At 38.7% G+C, this 19218-nt stretch overlaps 1 protein-coding gene across 3 annotated transcripts in view; it reads right to left on the reverse strand.

The window, feature by feature from the left end:
* The window catches only part of LOC128987366 (protein yippee-like 2), a 119919-nt gene that overhangs the window by 89791 nt on the left and 10910 nt on the right, over window positions 1–19218 (reverse strand). For all 3 annotated transcript variants that reach the window (XM_054408180.1, XM_054408179.1, XM_054408181.1), the window contains exon 2: window positions 658–722. The gene's annotated coding sequence lies outside the window, so the exon portion shown is untranslated. The remainder of the gene's footprint in view (window positions 1–657; window positions 723–19218) is intronic.

The raw sequence follows: 19218 nt of genomic DNA on the forward strand, positions 1-19218 counted from the left end.
GCTGTTCTTTATATAAGAAGGTTTCAACTGAATATTATAAGATCCCCGTGCGTAGAACGGGTACACAGCTAGTATTACATACAGGAACATTCATAACAAAACAGATACAAAGGCTAAAAAGATATAGCGGGGGACCTGTGTACGCCCACGCCGTGTTGGAAGTATTTATAACTTTATCAATTATTGCGTCAGACAGGAATGGTGAAATTAATCCTACACCTTATAACTCATAAATATAAATGTGGGATACAATGGAAAAGGTGTAGGACCTAATCCCTACTTATTTAATACACAGACAGTTTTTAAAACGAAACTCCTTCTTAACTTCTCAGCTGATATTAATAATTTCTTTAACGAGTTTACGGTGAAGTTTTCTCACAAGAATGTTCTTAGTTCGATCTAAAAAGAATATAATATATTGAGCTTTAAACACGTTTATAAGATTAACAGAGCGATTTGTTCGTGTTTACGTGATGTGGTCTGATGCCGACTACAGTAGTACAGTGCTGTATGTCTATAACCCGCGCTCAGAGGTTCCCCTTGTGTAGAGTCTCTGGCACAACCACGTCCTGGCAGTGAATAACAAAGTTATAAAATAAAATACTTAATTCGAAATACATTTTAAAATTGGGTAAAATTTCTATTAAGATAACTTACTGCCTTCAACTGATGCGCTGCAGGGTCATGAAGTAATGCTTTTCAACACCTCGTCCAACCAGCATCTGAAAAACAAAGGCCAATATTAGTCCATTATAACACGTATGTTTGGTAAGAATTCACTTTTTAAGAGCATACTTGTAGAATCCTTTAGCTTGATATTAGGCTGAGCACTGATTTTATTGTGATCATATTGGTTCCATGTATGCAATAGGGGTGAAACAGTTTGAGCCAAAAGAGGTTAAAAGTTTGTCCGATATAGTGAGTAGTGACCCCTCCTATTATCGAGAGTACGACTCTATAGATTCTATGATTGTGACATTCGTGGTTTGTTTCCTAGAATAACCAAAATAACAGTTCGAAAGTGTTTCAACAAAAATAATTAATTTTACTCATTAAAAAAACGTGGGACTATATTAAACAAACAGCAACGATATCCCAGCCCCCAGTCATTACCACGACGTTTCAGTTTCATAATGTAACGTCGTCAGCGCGCCGTCGTTAACAGTGACGACCTACGTCCGAGCCCCTTCAATCGGTAACGTCAACATTATCCACAGAGCATGAATTCAAGCATTTGTACAAGTATGCAGAGTTTGTGAACTACAGTGAATGATCTTTACTTTATTTAATACGTAATAAATCTATGTAAACCCGACGGTGATATAAATGATGCAGAAAAATATTCAATGCAGAAAATAATACAAATTACTAGAGACTAGTTATTTCTGCGTTGAACACAATTCATTGTAGAGTAAATTATATGTTAAATTACATATATTACACTAACGTTTTTGTTACGATACAATATGATTGCATAGTAGGAATCCACTACTTTTAACATCATTTCCAAAAACATAGCTCACGGTTAAACTTCAAACTTTAAGGCATGATAATTATTAAGCATCAATTATTCTATTAACTTCTTAGTGTACATATTTTTATATTGACAGTTGCAGATTAAAGAAGAGGGCGAGTAAATTAAGAATATTATACAAGACTAGAAAACTTATCGTATGGTCAATTTATAAACTCTCTCCGGGTACCATAAAAGCGACCATCGTCAAAATTCTTTGCTCAAGCCATGAACAGATGAATAAAGACTACATTAGCATAGTTTATTCAGCTACCATCAAGTTGCTTAAGCAAATTACGGAAAATATTTAAACATAATATTTTGTCAACTAGCATTCATTAAGAGTGCATTTAAAGGTTTTACTACAGGGCTTCTAAATCTTAGTGGTTTTTTTTCTCTTATTTTATTCTTAATTAGTTTTTTACTGACAAAAACAACAAACCAAATTATACTTTAGGGAATCCCTAATGTGTAATCAATCCAATGTGAAAGATTATAGTCTACCACGTTATACCTCGTAGAACTAAACATTTAAGTATTTAGAGATATCAACTGATAAGGGATAAGGTAAACGCACCAGTAGCTGACAGTATAAGAAACTATACGCACTTAATAATCCGTGGTTCTGAATAAATAGGAACTAAAGAGATATTACGGATTTTATATGATTCTAAATTTAGTGTAGTTTTCAAATTTGTCATACAAAAAGAGGTTTTTAAATATATTTTATAAAATTTTTAAACTTAATTCAACCTTTGTACGTGTTCCAGTGGCTGACAGTGAAAAAAGTGCTTGTACCAGTAGCTGACTGTCAGTTGTCCCAGTAGCTGACACTGGAACTATAAAAATGCACTATTATGTTACTTCATCTATGATATATAGCTGCTAAACCTAGGGGTTTTATAATTTATAAGACGAATAAAATCTAACTTAATAATTAAATTATAAAATCATGTAAAACGTTATTAAGAAAATTTATTTACATATTTTAAAATAAAAAAATATTTACATTAAAAAATATATGTACTTTATATATATTTTTAAAAAATAAAATTGTTTAAGATAATTTGGCATATATTAATTAAAAAATTAAAATGTATGATATAGCATGCAAATTTCGATAGGTAAACCCAATTTAATATTGTGCAAGTAGCAAATATCCCCTGTCAGCTAGTGGAACTTGTAAGGCTTTTGTGTACCAAAGCCTGACATTGATATAATTTTAAATCCAAAACCTCTAACACCCCAATTTTATCATGAAATTGTCAACAAAGGTATAATTGATAAAAATAATGAGCCTAATCATTAATACTATTTAAGAAATTTAGCGAAATGACAAAAAACCAAACTTATCTTCTTAACAATTTCATTAAGGGAATCGACTAAATGTGATGTGTACAGACAGGGTCGCTTTCAAACCACCACCATTCAGCGAGTATGGGCTAAATTTCACTGATTTGTTTGTAAACAAATCAAGAATAAACATATGTTCTTCTAACAATGCAATTATGTGCACATATTTTTAAGAGACCACAATATAATGATGTAAAGAAACTCAAACTGTCAGCTTCTGGTGCATTTACCTTTTAAGTATTTTCGGAGAAATCCCTGATAGGAAAACCCTGTAGATTTGCACAGCTGATAGTTCTCAGTTTGTTGTGATGTAAATAAGCTGTTTTATTGCCAATAAAGAGGAGTGAGAACGGTCGGAATGTATTACCCTCGTAAATTGTATTTTGGCACTCACTCCTTGAACAAGATCTCAACAAACTAACGAAAAAACATATGAAATAGGATTGTACGACGAGCTATTTTCAACGTAAACGCCATTTGAACCATTCTCAGAGCAAGTTGTTTTGCAATTATGTACCAAAAACTAACAGGCCTATATCTTAAATCAAATGTTGTATTTTCAACTTATATAGTTTTGCTCTAGTTTTATATTCAATAGTGGTGTATAGAATACCGGTGGTAGTTATACACTAAGTTATATTTTAAAACTTTAATATAGCTGACATTTTATTTTACCATTTTAAATTGTAAAATAGTTCAAGTGTGAGTATAACTGTTGTCGTTAGCAGCGTCAAATCGCGGCGTATTAATTAAAGTCCGCATTATGTATATCAAACTCAACTCACATGAGAAAGTACAATAACACTTTGGGCACTTGCAACTCAAATTCAACATAACAACTCCAACTTGTTTGAACGGATAGTGTTTTGGCCTCTGGGGACATCGAAACGAAAAAGTAAATCGGTCCCGTGTATAGGTCTTACGATGTGACATACGGTAATAACTTATTTCCCATATGGGAAATTTGCCTAACTAGTGTACCTGCTGCTCGAAATCGAACAATTGTCAACTTTCAACTGTTCATAACAATCCGATGAAATCCAAATTTCTTGAAAACATTTTATCATTTTTCAGAAGCTGGCCTTGCTTTTTAGCGTTTTTCTACAAATGGATCTCGACCATCAAAGTACTGTAAAAATAATACAACTCGATGTTCCCGACCCATAGTCGCATAAAGTTGCTCATGATTATTTTCATCAATGATAAAGTAGCCTGCATGGCAACACCATTTAGTTTAGTAATTTTTAATAGCGATAAAATTGTTCACATTACTCAAGTAGTAATATATATATACATATATCTATCTATTAATAGGCAAGCATGTTTATAAAAAACCTTTTATCTCAGCTCGAGTGCATCGCGAGAAAAACCATGCATACTGTTAGAAATGTATTTTCCTGTAGATGTGTAGAATCCCTTTAAAAATAAAATAGGCTCAAAAAATAACACAAAAAAAATAAATTAAAAACCAATTACATTGGCCTTATGGGTTGCTAAGCTGGTGACTGAAAAACAACGAAATATAAACAGAAAATACAAACAAATGGAAGAAATTTCAATCACATGTTTTATTTACAGCTTGGGGTGAAAATAGAGAAGTCTGTACATTACATATTTTTGGTCGAGTTTTCGACCACTGGATGACCTCTAGTATAAATAGATTAGACATGTTTGGGTTTAGATCCCGTCTTTATCATATGTATAACGACATTGAACCCATTAAAGAAGGTCTTTACAATAGAACAGTGTTAATTACTATGACGTATTTATTGTTAAGTTAACTTCCTTGTAATTTTAAAGCCAACGCCACGCTTCGCCGGCCACTGAATGAACGAAACCCGTTAAAATACCATAACTAAATATTAGAAAAATGTAAACAACATTTTTTAGACGTTTTTGGCCTATAGATATTTAGTAGTACTGTAAAAAGTAACCTATATAGATACAAATTTAGTATTGAAAATTCCAGAAATAAAAATAAGAAGATTTTAACCAGATATTAGTTGTTTGGGAAGGCCTATAGATGTAGTTTCTGTAAAAAGTAATGTAAATAGATCAAATGTATTGACATTTATATTAAGATAACCGAAGTTTACATGTCACCAAGAACAGAAATGGCCTAAAATATAACTTCAAGGAATTTTTGGTGTAATGTGTTTAAGACTTGCATAGTATATTTTAAGTACTGTAGGACTGTAGGGTGTTAAAACGTTATGAGCATTTGCGTAACTAGCAACAACAATGATAGTAATTCTTAGGCTGCGGCCACACGGGCGTTTTTTCACGCACAAACGCAGCGTGAAAACACGTGAAAAATTAGAGTAGCGTTGAAACAAATAGGCACCCACTACTGCGGGAAAACACACTGCGTGTGGCATACCTCATTACGTTTCATGCTGATCATATTTCTCGCGTATTTTCACGCTGTTTTCTTGCGTGAAAAACGCCCATGTGGCCGTAGCCTTTAGTAAATGAAGGCGATTTCTTCTTTTTCCGTTTTGACGAGACACCTGTAGCTAACAGCTGGTTGCGATGCAGTCAGTGACGCATGCGCAATTGTCCTCAACAGTTCGATCAGTGACGTCATCGCAACATTGCCCGCTCGACAACAAGGTAAGTCCCCCCCAGCCACCCCCCCCCCCCAAACTTCCACCCTGACTGACGCCCGGGGATGAAAACAAACACAGGATGTTTTGATTGAATTTGATTAACTTACGTAACTTATCATTCACTAATTGGTGTAAATTAGAATGTTAGTTTGGTGCTTACTCGCACACGAAAACAAGTATCAAATGTCAACCCTATTTGGCACCAATCTTTTAAATTACGAACATTTACCTTTCAACAGAGTGCATAAAACCATTACGCTAATTTCTTCCCACCATTAACTGAGGAAAATAATTAAAGTCAGTTCATACATATGTTATTTGTTTATTAAATCTTACTAATATTATAAATCTGAAAGTTTGTGAGTTTGTGTGTATGTTTGTGTGTGTTGCTCAATCACGCATAAACTACTGGACGGATTGGGCTGAAATTTGGCATGCTGATAGCTCACATTCCCGATTAACATTAAAGCATATTCTTATCTCAAAAACCCTTTCGGGCTCCGCCCCAGTGGCTCTGTAGTTCCCCATGTTAATCTTATGATTTTTCATATTTAAAAGGAATTAATGAATCTTAACAGCTGTCTCAATTAAACAAGTTGGTTCTGTTCTATGATGTTCAACAGCATAAAAGTTACAAGGATTACCAACAGGGTGCAGCACTATTAATTTTTTTTTATTTATGACAACAGCTAATTTCCAACCAAAAGGTGAGTGAGCGTAGCGAACGAACTTCAACCTTGAGGCGAGTTAGCGTAGCGAACGAGCTAACCTGAAGGAAAGTGAGCGCAGCGAACGAGCTCCAAACTAAAGGTGAGTGAGCGTAGCGAACGAACTTCAACCAGGACGTGAATGAGCCATGCGCATACTTATGAAGTTAAACGGGGCGAAGCCCGCGGGTACAGCTAGTAGTTACATATATCAGTAACATTTGACCCAGTATAACCCAGCATATATTGTATCTTTTTGTAGAAATTGTCTAAAATAACTCATTAGATTGTCCAAGTGAACAGCTGATTTTACTTATTTGCAATACATTTTGAGGAGTCTTAACACACAATATTAAATTGTGATTTGGAGCCTCAGAAATATCCAGGACGAAGAAATTCAGCTAATTTACTTTTAGAAGTTTACTCAATGGACAAAACGTGCATAAGTATAACTCAAATGCGGTAAAATGTTGAAAAGGATTTTTCTCACTACTCGCTGTGTTCATGAAATGAATAGCCTCGGAGTAGTGGCGTAGCTTCTAACCAATTAGGGTCGTATTAAAACTGGAACATTTCACGGCTGTGGTCGCGCTGAACTTATAGTTTTGTCATTTTATGAATGCAGGCGAGCAGAGCCGTACTATTGGCACCATTCATTCTCTCTCTCTCACTCTCTCTCTCTCCCCCTCTTTCTGACGAGACAATAATGACTAATCAGGCTTTAAGCACGATTGAATTAACATAATACACATAAATGAAAGAAGTAATCGTTCTATATTGCCTTGTTTTTTTTTCGTAACAAAAATTGATTTTGTAAAATTGCCAAAAATATTTCCAAAACTGTTTTAATTTGAAGCCTTACAAATTATGTTGAAATGAATATGAGAACTGTATATAAATTAGTTTGGCTTAAATAGTAAAACAATTCTCAACTAATTACAATCATTGAAAATTAATAAGTCATATTGAAAAACTTTCTTTACTGTATTAAGAAAGGAATTAAGTAAAACACCCAAATATACGAGTGTAACAAAATAATAACTTCGAGCTGAAAAGGCTTGCCGTTTTATCTAAAAGAATTAAAATTGTGTTTGGCATGCACTTACGCACTGTGAAGTTATATATTTAACTGGGTTGCAATGAAACTTAACATTTTGTCCTTTTCGAATTGAGTTTTCCTCCGGGGTCGCCGGAATTTTATCCCCCCTGGAATTTTACCCCCTGGGCAAAACTGACGTCACTATGACGTAGTAACCTGAGTGGCCAAAAGTTTGTTCGTACCCGGAATTTTACCCCCTGGCCGATTTGATAAATTGAATGATTTTCTTATTTCTGTTTTAAATTAATTGTAAACCCTATGTAAAGCCTATCTTTATTTATTTATTCTGTAAAGAAATGTTCAAAACAATTATTATCATTCAGTTGATTGTTTATACGTCATATTAACCAACTGTTGGCTTCAAACATCGAATCCTAATACCAGAATCTCAAAATTAAAATTAAAAACTTGTTCGATTAGTTAATGTTACAAATAAATTAATATAGGCTACTTAATAATGAAATGTTTACAATTAATTAAAAACAGAAATAAGAAAATCTATCATTCAATTTATAAAATCGGCCAGGGGGTAAAATTCCGGGGGGTAACAATCCGGGGGCAAAATTCCGTGGGTAAAAATCCGGGCCGTACACTCTAGGTTTTTATAATTTGATGTGTTCTGATTAAATTCACAACCGTGAAAATATATGTTTAATTCCGCGTTTAATCCGTCGAGCTGATGTCGCGAAACTCAAAAGTTCGCGGCCGGAATTTTACCCCCTGGTTTGTGACGTCACGTTTGCCCAGGGGGTAAAATTCCAGGGGGATAAAAATCCGCTACCCCCTCCTGTACACTCAGCTAGTACATATCACAAATGTAACTCAAGCCCCTCACCTGTTTGGCAATGTCAGCTTGTGTACCCCCAATGAACATCTTAATTGAGTTAATTTGAGCTTCAGACAAATAAAAGTGAAATTTCTCTTTGGTCAAATATCACCCTGGTGCTTGTTAGTTAAATTGTATTTTAACAATTTAATAGCCTATGATTTTTTACATAACTGAAACTAGAAACCAACACAACAACTATTATAACATTATTTCAATAAACACAAGAATCAAAGTTATTTTTCGTATAGCACGAAATATGTTACTTGCTAGAAAAGCAAAACTTAGACTTAGTCCTAAGAAGGTAAATAAGAAACCGGTTAAATTTTGACTCCAAAAGTGTGGTCACGAGTTGTTACGCGAATATAATTCTATTATGGTGTAAAACCCACAGAAATCCGTCATATGAAACAGATTAGTTAGTCGTTCTCGCTCTGCAAGGGACTCTCAACCAGTATCCGGAATAACTCCAAGGTATTTCCAGCACTGGAGTGGAGTCAGTCCCCAGCTTGTGATGCAACGGGTTTACGGTCGAATACCCAACACATCTGCACTGAAATAGAGCGAATATAGGCCAACAGCTTAGGACCGCTGCAAAGTGCACACACACTACATATTATGTAGATGGTAAAGCGGAAAGTGGAATTCAATATAATAACGACTTAAACCATATCACTACCTAGCGGGTTTAGCTTAGCTGCGCTTTGGCATGATGCTCCTTTCACCATAACTTATAATTAATTGCAGTATTGAAAAAGCTACTCAAGTATTTAATCGGCTATACATTCCAATTTAATACACGCTACGGATACACTATGATGGGAATTTATCTTACATTTTACAACAAAAAATGTTACTGGAGTTCGTCGTAAAGGAGCTTCTGCAAAACATCCAACCTGTATGGCGAGAGGATGGATTTGGTTTCGAAAACTGTTAAATCATCTCTACTATAAATCAATGGTACAGCTAAACATTCTCTAACTAAGTTATCAGCTATTGACATTGACCAAAATCTTTAAACAAGGAAAATGCAGAGTTATAACTCCGAGATAACTGGAGTTAGTGCGACAATCATACGGCCTCGGGTACGATACGAGCGGCGAGCGGTGAGCGGAAAGCGGCGAACGGCAACCTGAGCGGCACGTAAGCGGCGGGGGTGGCTGCGATACAAGGGGCACATTTATAACGCTCATCAAATTTCCCCAGATTTATGAGTCAGTTTAGTCGAAAATGGTAAACTATACTTACCTGCAGACGTGTTTAAACTATTGTTGCTATCTGACAATTGTTTGCCTTTAAAGAAAAACTTAGTTTTTAGAAAACCCTTAACCTTAACTTGGTCCCACACTTTTCTGGTGACTGAAGTGTTTTAAAACTTCCGTGCTAGTCATTTCACAAACATTCCCTGGACTGCACCTCACGTATCGACCCTTATCGGATTTTTGCTGCTGTTTCCCTGTCATTTTAGGCCGAACTGAAGCATGACTCACCTGAGCGGCGAGCGGCGTTTTCGCGAAAATCGGGTTTGACTTGGAACCATGAGCGGCGCTGAGCGGAGCCGCTTAGGCTACGTACACATGGAAGCGTTGCAACGCGCGTTGTAACGCGCTTCAGATAAGCCTTTGCGTACACATGACAGCGTTGCAACGCGCGTTTGAGCAATTTTGTCTCATGGCATGTCTCGGCATAGCCATGAAAATCGAAAAGGTAGTTTTTACTCACTTTTTTGTAAGGGAGTTGTACTATAGATATAAAAGAAAAAACAAAATCAAAATACCCTCGTTGCAGCTTCATTTAATATTTTAACTATAAAATATTAAATTAATGATTTTTTTGCCTTTGTGGACATCAAAATGAAAAAAGTAAAGCGGTCCCGGGTAATTGTGTCGAGGAAAATTCCCTAAGAACACTTTTTACAAGAAAGTTTACCTTGAATGTTTTTTCTTTTTTACGTTGTAACCTAATCGAGGATATGAACGTCAGCTTTTAAATACTAAAGCATGCTAATTGCTTCATCTAACTAAAGTTAAAGGCTGTCTAGCACCTTGTGAGAGCATTGTTAGGGAATGGATATCAACAGAAGAGAACATCATGACTACCATAAGGTTTTGTATATAGAAGTACATACAGTAAACATGCATAAAACCTACTCCCCTCTACTCCAAAACGCGCGTTACAACGCTCACATGTTTACGGTCACATTAGAACCTTCGTTACTCGAGGCGCGCTGCTAGCGCGCGTTGCACGATGAACCTCTGAGGCGCGCGTTGCAACGCGCGTTGGCCGAAGCACTGGCGCTGCATGTGTACGCACTCATTTGATTGCTGTGTTTCTAGGACGCGCGTTGCAACGCGCGACACGTAACGCGCGTTGCAACGCTCCCATGTGTACAGGGTCTTACCGCCGCTCGCCGCTCAGACGTATCAGACGTATGGCCACCCTCAACAAATTTACACGCAACTACTAAAGGTAGGCCTACCCATCGATGTATAATAACTCGATGTATAATAACTATGTAGAGTTATTATACATCGATGGGCCTACCTAGTATATGAGACCCGATGTCAGAGCGGCGCCGCTCATGCCGCTCGCCGCTCGTATCGTACCTGGGGCCTACTTCTTATAAAAAATATGAATATCCGTACATAAAACGTAATATATATATATTGAATGCTAATATTAATACATGGAACAATACCTATGCGTACGCAACTTTTATTAATAATATTAATTAACATAATTAGGCCTAGCATAAATGAAACGTAATTTTTGTTTTCGCCTTGCACAATACTTGTACTGAACATCATAAGCGACTGTATGAAATTAAAAGTAATTTCGTTATTAGCGGTCCGATTTTTATTTTCTTACTTCTTGTAATGATGTTAGGAGATATAATTCAATAAAATACCACACAATTCAATTTGGAAACAAATAAATTGAAATATTATCAAATTCTTTTGAAATCGAATCCTGCATTGAAGTAAAACAAAACATTAACTACTTCGGCTAAACAAGTTTGACTGTGTTTTATAATAGTATTAAATAATGTATGAAATATTTAGAAAAAAATAAATAGGACAGTTAAGTATGTTCCGCATTGCGCATTGGTGGTGTACTGTGAGTGTGAGAGCATGAGAGGAGAGTATCTCTTTGTTGTTCTGCGTGCTGACTGCTGCGTGGTTGAATGTCCCGTGTGCACGTGTATAACCTGTTCTGTCAGAGGCCCAGCTGGGTTGGCTCGAAACAGCTGATCACAGTCGTAGACGCTACACAAGTGAATATTTACTTTACGACAAACGCCCGCGTTTATATAAAACTGTCTATATAAGTCGCAACTAAGAGAAATAGCGTACGTTATGAAACAACCCCTAATCGGAAACAGTATCGTAAATTTATTGTTAATGTAAAAGACGTCAAATATTGAAATGCACAAAAACCAAACATTAATAGTATATTTCGTACCTAGGGCCGAAAATGAGGTTTTGCCGGCTCGAGATAGTTTTTAAGTTCGAGACGAAGTCGAGAACTTAAATCGATCGAGAGCTGCAAAACCATTTCGGTCCGTGGTACGAACGCTATTTTTCACCACACTATACCCTATTACCACTATTCACCACTATAATAATGCACACTGATCGTCAACACAACTACAACTTTAAGGTTATGTGAAGAAATAATTTGAGGAATCAGCAAAAATAAAAATAAATAGTTGCTAGGCAACGGTGACAATAACACAATTCTATATTGCAATGCAATGGATTTTGATTGTGTATTTAAAACGCATTCATGTTTTAAGTAAGTAAGCGGACAGCTGATTTTGCGGCCCCGGCCTGTAAAAACCTGCTCGGTCCCCAAATTGGCGACAGCTGGCATGGCCAGCAAAACGTAACTTTCAGCCACCAATTAACGTATGTAATACAGCCAAAAACATCATAGTGTGGTGAAAAAGAATAAATTGCACTACAACGTTTTCCAAGATTTTCACGCAGATAGCAATCGTGTTTCCCCAGATCATAGCACAGTTGGCTTCGGGTACGTTACGAGCGGCAAGCGGCAACCTGAGCGGCACGTAAGGCCGGGGCCACACGTGGCGGATCGTCCGCGCGGCTTATGATCGTGGCCACACGGAGCGGATGAACCGCTTCCGGTTGAGGTTTCCCAGCCTAGATTAGAACATGGTTTAATTCACTTGTTCTCGTTGTAGTAATGGACGAAACACATGTTAGTTTGTGCATTAGAAGCGTGTGGTGAGCTAGAGCCTAAAGCCCCGTTCACACGGGGCGAGTTTACAAGCTACACGCCGGCTTTTTTACACGCAGCTAGTAAAAAAGCTCAGTGTGAACGACGTACTCGCTCAAAAGCTGCTTGTAAAAAAGCTCTGAAAAAAGTTGACACCACCGCTACTTTACACGCCAACTCGCCAGCTTTTGAGCGAGTAGGCGTGTAAAGTAGCCCAGTGTGAACACAGTTGCTTGTGCTTGTGCGCTTGTTACTCAAAGATGTTGGAGGATTTGGTTCAAGCCAGCGACTGAGCGAGTGGAAAAAGCATCGTGTGAACGACTACAAGCGCACTTGCCGACTCGCCGGCGTCTTTCTACACGTCTGCGAGTTGGCGAGTGGACAAGCTCCGTATGAACGAATACAAGCACACTCGCCAACTCGCCGGCTTCTTACACGCTAGCGTGTAGCTTGTAAACTCGCCCCGTGTGAACGGGCCTTTAGGTTAACCGAAATCATTGGGTCCATCCTTTCATGACCGATAAACCATTTGCGTTCCGAACTTTTTACGAGCACATGCGAAACCATAGTTCGGAAGTTTTTTGGTTACTATCGCATGTAGATAGCATCGTTTTACGAGGTACTTCAATTGCTTCGACCGCATATAACTAAGGAAGATACACTCATGAGAAATGTACAACATGAAATACAACATGAGAAATCCCACAGTCATGGTTTGTCTTTAACAAGCTCTATTAATTTGTCTGTATCGAACATTTTACACCTATAAACCGAAACGCATAAGCACAAACTAAAAAAAAAAAAACAACTACTAATGCTTGAAAATGAGCTCCAACCGCGCGGACAATCCGTATCGTGTGGCCACTCTCATAAGACTACGTGTGTCATCCCCTCCAACGCGGCTTATGATCGCGCGGACAATCCGCGACATGGCGCGGACAATCCGCCCGGTTACGTAGCGCGAGCGCCGAGTAGTCCGAGCGCCGAGTGGCGCGAGCGCCGCGCGGACTACCTGCTACGTTGTGACAGATTTGACAGCGCTAATCAAGTATACTGTACACTTATAATCGTCAAATTATCCATGTTGTAGATAAATTGTGCCGTATAGCTTTAAAACCTTTTTTAAAACTTAGTGTTTAGAGCGTTCTTGTACCTAATTATAATAGCATAAACGTTTAATATTAACCTAACCTAACCTAACCTAACCTAACCTAATCTAACCTAACCTAACCTAACCTAACCTAACCTAATCTAAACTAACCTATCCTAAACCTAACCTAACCTAACCTAACCTAACCTAACCTAACCAAACCTAACATAACAGCTGGCTCTCCGAACTTGGACATTGTGCCGCGGGGAACCCGAAGTGACCACCGCGCGGAGTTAGAATAAGCCCTACCACAGAGGCTCGCGTTAACCTCGTCACTTCTGCTTCATTGAGCAGACCCTTACAAGATTTATGGCTTCGGCGCTCGCACCACTAATTAAGCCGCGGCGCTCACGCCACTCGGCGCTCGAAGCACGACACCATCCGCCCAGGCGGCTTAGGATCGCCCCGTGTTATGTGGCCACTCTCATTTGATTCAATGTGTTGTTGGACCACGCGATCATCCGCGCGGACCGTCCGCGAGGATGATCCGCCTCGTGTGGCCCCGGCCTAAAGCGGCATTCTTTTTGGTGGCTACGATCGATACAGGCGGCACATTTATAACGCTCGTCAAATTTCCCCGGTTTTATGAGTCAGTATAGTCAAAAATGGCAAACTGTGCTTACCCGCAAGACGTATTGCAACTATTGTTGCTATCTGACAGCTGTTCGCATTTAAAGAACAACTTAGTTTTTAGAAATAAAACTTAGCCCTTAATTCGTCCCATACTTTTCTGGTGACTGAACCCACCTCCGTGCTGGTAATTCCACAAACATTCCCTGGACTGCACTTCAAGTATCGCACGTTTGCTGCTGTTCCTCTGTCATTTTAGGCTGAACTGAAGCACGATTCATCTGAGCGACGAGCGGCTTTTTGAGAAAATCGGTTTTGACTTGGGACCATGAGCGTACCGCCGCCCGCCGCTCAGACGTATCGTGGACACCCTCAAAAAATTTGCACGCAATTAAATGATACCCGATGTCTGAGCGGTGCGCTCGCGCCGCTCGTCACTCGTATCGTACTCGGGGCCCGGGGGGCCGCAAGGCGAGCTGAACGGTATACTTTTTTACGTGTATGTATGGTTGGTAGACTACACTGGTAGGCTGGCTACAAGTATGACACAACAACAACTGAACAACTGATAAATGTATAAGTTGCATTCAAAGACACGCTAAGCACGGCAGGGAAGAGGGGACGTCGGGACGAGAGCATTACTATTTTGTTATAATGGTGACTACATGATTATTGTTGATTCATTTGGATTTTGTTGAGAACACAGTATGATTGTGTGAAGTTACTATACAGCTACTCGCTGATAAACCCACTGTATTAGAAATGCAACGACTCTTTTGAATAAGCAATTGCTGCTTTAAGTAAAACAAATTTACTGGTCTGAATTTAAAAATGTACAGTAAGAGACCATCGATGTATAATAACTCTATCGATGTAAGAGACTTGTCATCGTTGAACAATAAACCGATTTATTATTATGTTAATCTATGTTACAACATTCAACACACGCCAACCCCCTAGGAACAACATCATTCGTAAATGCACAACGCCGTTCTTATAATTTAGTAGTCGTAGGCTATTCAGATAAATAAAATGTGGGGTTTTAATTATCTATTTTCTATTACAGTGTTTGAGATGGGGACGCCACCTAGGTGCATATTTTAACCCAAATATGAGTAAAGGATAAATGTAGAATGTTGTGAGATGGTCTGTGTAGCTTTGTTACTGACTAAGATCAGCTGATTCATCAGTCAGTATCGATTGTTTAAAGCCCAATAAAAAGGAATAGCTGGTTCCGGTTTCGAACCATCAAAAAGCTATTGACTTTTCTCATTATCGAACTGGCTACATTTTTATTGTTGGGCGAGGACTGTTTACCACTCAGCTACCCAGCCAGTTACAAGGTAGAATCCCCAATCCCCATCATACTAAAGGTGGTCCGGATATCCTGGCATCCCACAGAGAAGCGGCGTCGGAGGAAGAGGAATGGAGGGATATAGAGAGCAGCCGTGAGGGGGCGGGGAGTAGGGCACGACTGACTACGGCAGCAGCGGAGATGGCAAAAAGAGGAGGAAAGAGAACAAAGGAGGTTTTCGACCTGCCTCACGAGTTGAGTGACCCAATCTGGGACACTGACCGACCGTGGCATAGACACTGGACAGGGTGGAAACGTGGTACCGGGGGTCGGGGCATGGTAAAACTGGATACGTCGTGGGCAATTGACAGGGTAGAAAGTGGCTACACAAGGGGTGGTAAAACTGGCTACGTCGCGGGCAATTGACAGGGTAGAAAGTGGCTACACAAGGGGTAGTAAAACTGGCTACTTCACGGGCAATTGGCAGGGTAGAAAGTGGCTACACAAGGGGTGGTAAAACTGGCTACGTCGCGGGCAATTGACAGGGTAGAAAGTGGCTACACAGGGTATGGTAAAACTGGCTACGTCGTGGGCAATTGACAGTGTAGAAAGTGGCTACACAGGGGATGGTAAAACTGGCTACGTCGTGGGCAATTGACAGTGTAGAAAGTGGCTACACAAGGGATAGTAAAACTGGCTGGACAAACTACAGGGTAGAAAGTGGCTACATTGAGAATGGTAAAACTGGCTACGTCGTGGGCAATTGACAGTGTAGAAAGTGGCTACACAAGGGGTGGTAAAACTGGCTACGTCGCGGGCAACTGACAGGGTAGAAAGTGGCTACACAGGGGATGGTAAAACTGGCTACGTCGTGGGCAGTTGACAGTGTAGAAAGTGGCTACAAAAGGGGTGGTAAAACTGGCTACGTCGTGGACAAACGACAGGGTAGAAAGTGGCTACACAGGGGATGGTAAAACTGGCTACGACGTGGGAAATTGGCAGTGTAAAAGTGGCTACACAGGGGATGGTAAAACTGGCTACGTTGTGGGCAATTGACAGTGTAGAAAGTGGCTACACAAGGGATAGTAAAACTGACTGGACAAACTACAGGGTAGAAAGTGGCTACATTGGGAATGGTAAAACTGGCTACGTCGTGGGCAATTGCCAGGGTAGAAAGTGGCTACACAGGGGAAGGTAAAACTGGCTACGTCGTGTGGAAAAAGACAGTGTAGAAAGTGGCTACACAGGTGATGGTAAAACTGGCTACGTCGTGGGCAATTGCCAGAGTAGTAAGTGGCTATACACGAGGGATGGTAAAACTGGCTACGTCGTGGAGGGTTTCTGTTATCTGTGGTCGTGGGCACCTACCAGTAGTAAAAACCCGCGATTCGAAGATTATGCTTGATGCGTTGATAAACTGCACACGTCAATAACTTTTGTATTTTCTTAGCTAATATAAATTATTTCTCTAAAGGTCTTCCATTGTTTTTCCTGTATAACTCTTTTTTTGTGATAGTATACTTACTTACTTACTGCCCTGGCCATTTGTACCCCAGTCGGTACTTGGCCTCAGCAACACAGCGCCTCCTCCGTCTCTTTCTTCAGCATCCTCCTCTCCAATTCCCAGCCGCCTCATGTCTAGTTGCACCTGGTTCCACCATTTAGTCTTTTTTCGTCCCCTGGGTCTTCGTCCCTCTAGTGTTCCCCTCAGAATGTTCTTCAGGTTTGACTCTTCTTCTCTTCTTAGTATGTATCCTGCCAATTTTAGTCTCCTACTTCTTATTTCTCCGATGATGTCTGCATTTTTGTACATTTCTCTTACTTCTTGGTTGTGCCTCTTCCTCCACTCTCCATTTTCTAGCGTTGGGCCAAAAAATTTTCTCAATACTTTATTTTCAAAAACTATTATTTTTCTTTCTTCTTTTTTGTTCAGGATCCAAGTCTCTGAGCCATATAAAATTACTGGTCGGATTATTGTTTTGTACAGACGTAGTTTTGTTGCGTGGGATAATAATTTTGAGCTCATTAATTTATTGTAGGCATAGAGACTTTTGTTTGCTGCATTTAGTCTATTCTGTACTTCTACATCTTCTCTGCTTTGTCCTGATATTACGGTACCCAGGTATGTAAATGTATCTACTCTTCTAAATCTGTGGCTTCCAACTTCCAGAAAATCATTTTCCCTAAGGTCTTCTTGGGTCCTCCCTACTTAGTCTTTGAGTCAACATCTTACAACATCTTTGTAGTTACATCTTGAGTTAGCTACACTTAAACTGGACAACCTTGTTAGTTTTTCCGGTATCCCAAAACTTTCCATTATTTCCCATATACGTTGCCTGTTGAGGCTGTCGTATGCTTTGGCGAAATCCACAAATAAGCAGAAGAAATTTTGGTTATATTCCCAATGTTTGGCAATTGATTCTTTTAGAATAAAGATTTGATCTATCGTTGATTTTCCTCTCCTAAAACCAGCCTGGTGTTCTCCAATGATTGTTTCCACATACTCTTCTAGTCTCCTCTGTATTACTTTTGAGAGTACTTTGTAGGTGCTTGCTAACAATGAAATTCCTCTATAACTGTTACAATTACGCTTGTCTCCTTTTTTAAATATTGGGATTATGATAGCCTCTTGCAAGTCCTTTGGAATTGTCTCCTGTTCCCAAATCTTTAGAATAAGTTTATGTATTTGTCTGCTTAGTCCGTCTCCTCCTGCTTTTAGTAATTCTATGGTTATTCCGTCTATTCCCGGAGCTTTATTATTTTTCATGCTTTTTATTGGGTTTTTTTATTTCTTCTAAAGTGGGTTCTGGAACAAATGGCTGTACATTTTCATATTTAACAGGCTCTTCGTTTGTTTCTTGGAAGTCTCCATTTAGTAACTCCATAAAGTATTCTCGCCATCTATCTAAACATTCTTCTTTATTTATTATTATGTTTCCATCTTTGTCGGTGATCCCAAATGTGCTGGGTGTAAACCCCTTCTTGAAGTAGCGTACTGACCTGTAGAAGTCTCTGCTGTTGTTGGCTGTTCTGTCTTGTTCCGCTTTTTCTATCAGGCTGTTAATCCAGTCACGTTTTTTTCTTTCTAAGAATCTTGACTGTTTCTCTATTTGCTTGATATAATTTTCTTTGTTATTTAAGTTTTGTTGGTTTAACCACTTTCCTTTCGCTGCTTTTCTTTTGTGGACCGCATCTCTACAGTCCTCATTAAACCAGGGTTTTTTCTTCTTCTTTTTCTTCTGTCCACACACTTTTAGGGCACATTCTTGAATAGAATTTTTCAATCTGTTCCACTGATTTTCTACATTTTCTTCAGTTTCTTCCTCTTCAAAAACTTGGAATCTGTTCTGCAGTTTTTGCATAATTTGTCTTTTTCTTCATTTTCTGCATCTTCGGTCGGAGCATAGAAGCTTATCACAGATAAGTTTTTAAACCTACCCTTAATTCTAATTGTACATAATCTCTCGTCTTTGGCTTCAAAGAATATCACAGTTTTACAATTCTTCTAGTTATAATAAAATTAGAATTGTTCTCAATTGTTTTAATTACTGAAACAAATCAAGCTTAGAAACAATTAAACATTGTACGGTTCAACCTTTGTGGAAATTACACCGTTCGAACTAAATCACAGAAAAAATCAATTCTTTTTTAAATGTAACATTTTCATCATTGTTTTTATTCTAGAAAACTTACAAAAAGTCAACATAAATCAACTGCCAAAATTATACAATTAAAATACAGCTGATTTTCAAATTTATAAAATATTAAGCATAAGTCCAGTCAAATATGAGCGTCGATCATAACTTCATCAGTCATTTTCACATACTCCCACCTTGAGGAACGTAAGGTAACTTGTTC

Source organism: Macrosteles quadrilineatus, unplaced genomic scaffold (genome assembly GCF_028750875.1).
Source record: "Macrosteles quadrilineatus isolate MER2022 unplaced genomic scaffold, UCM_ALF_1.0 Scaffold_2__2_contigs__length_208266976, whole genome shotgun sequence".
NCBI classification, from domain to species: domain Eukaryota; kingdom Metazoa; phylum Arthropoda; class Insecta; order Hemiptera; family Cicadellidae; genus Macrosteles; species Macrosteles quadrilineatus.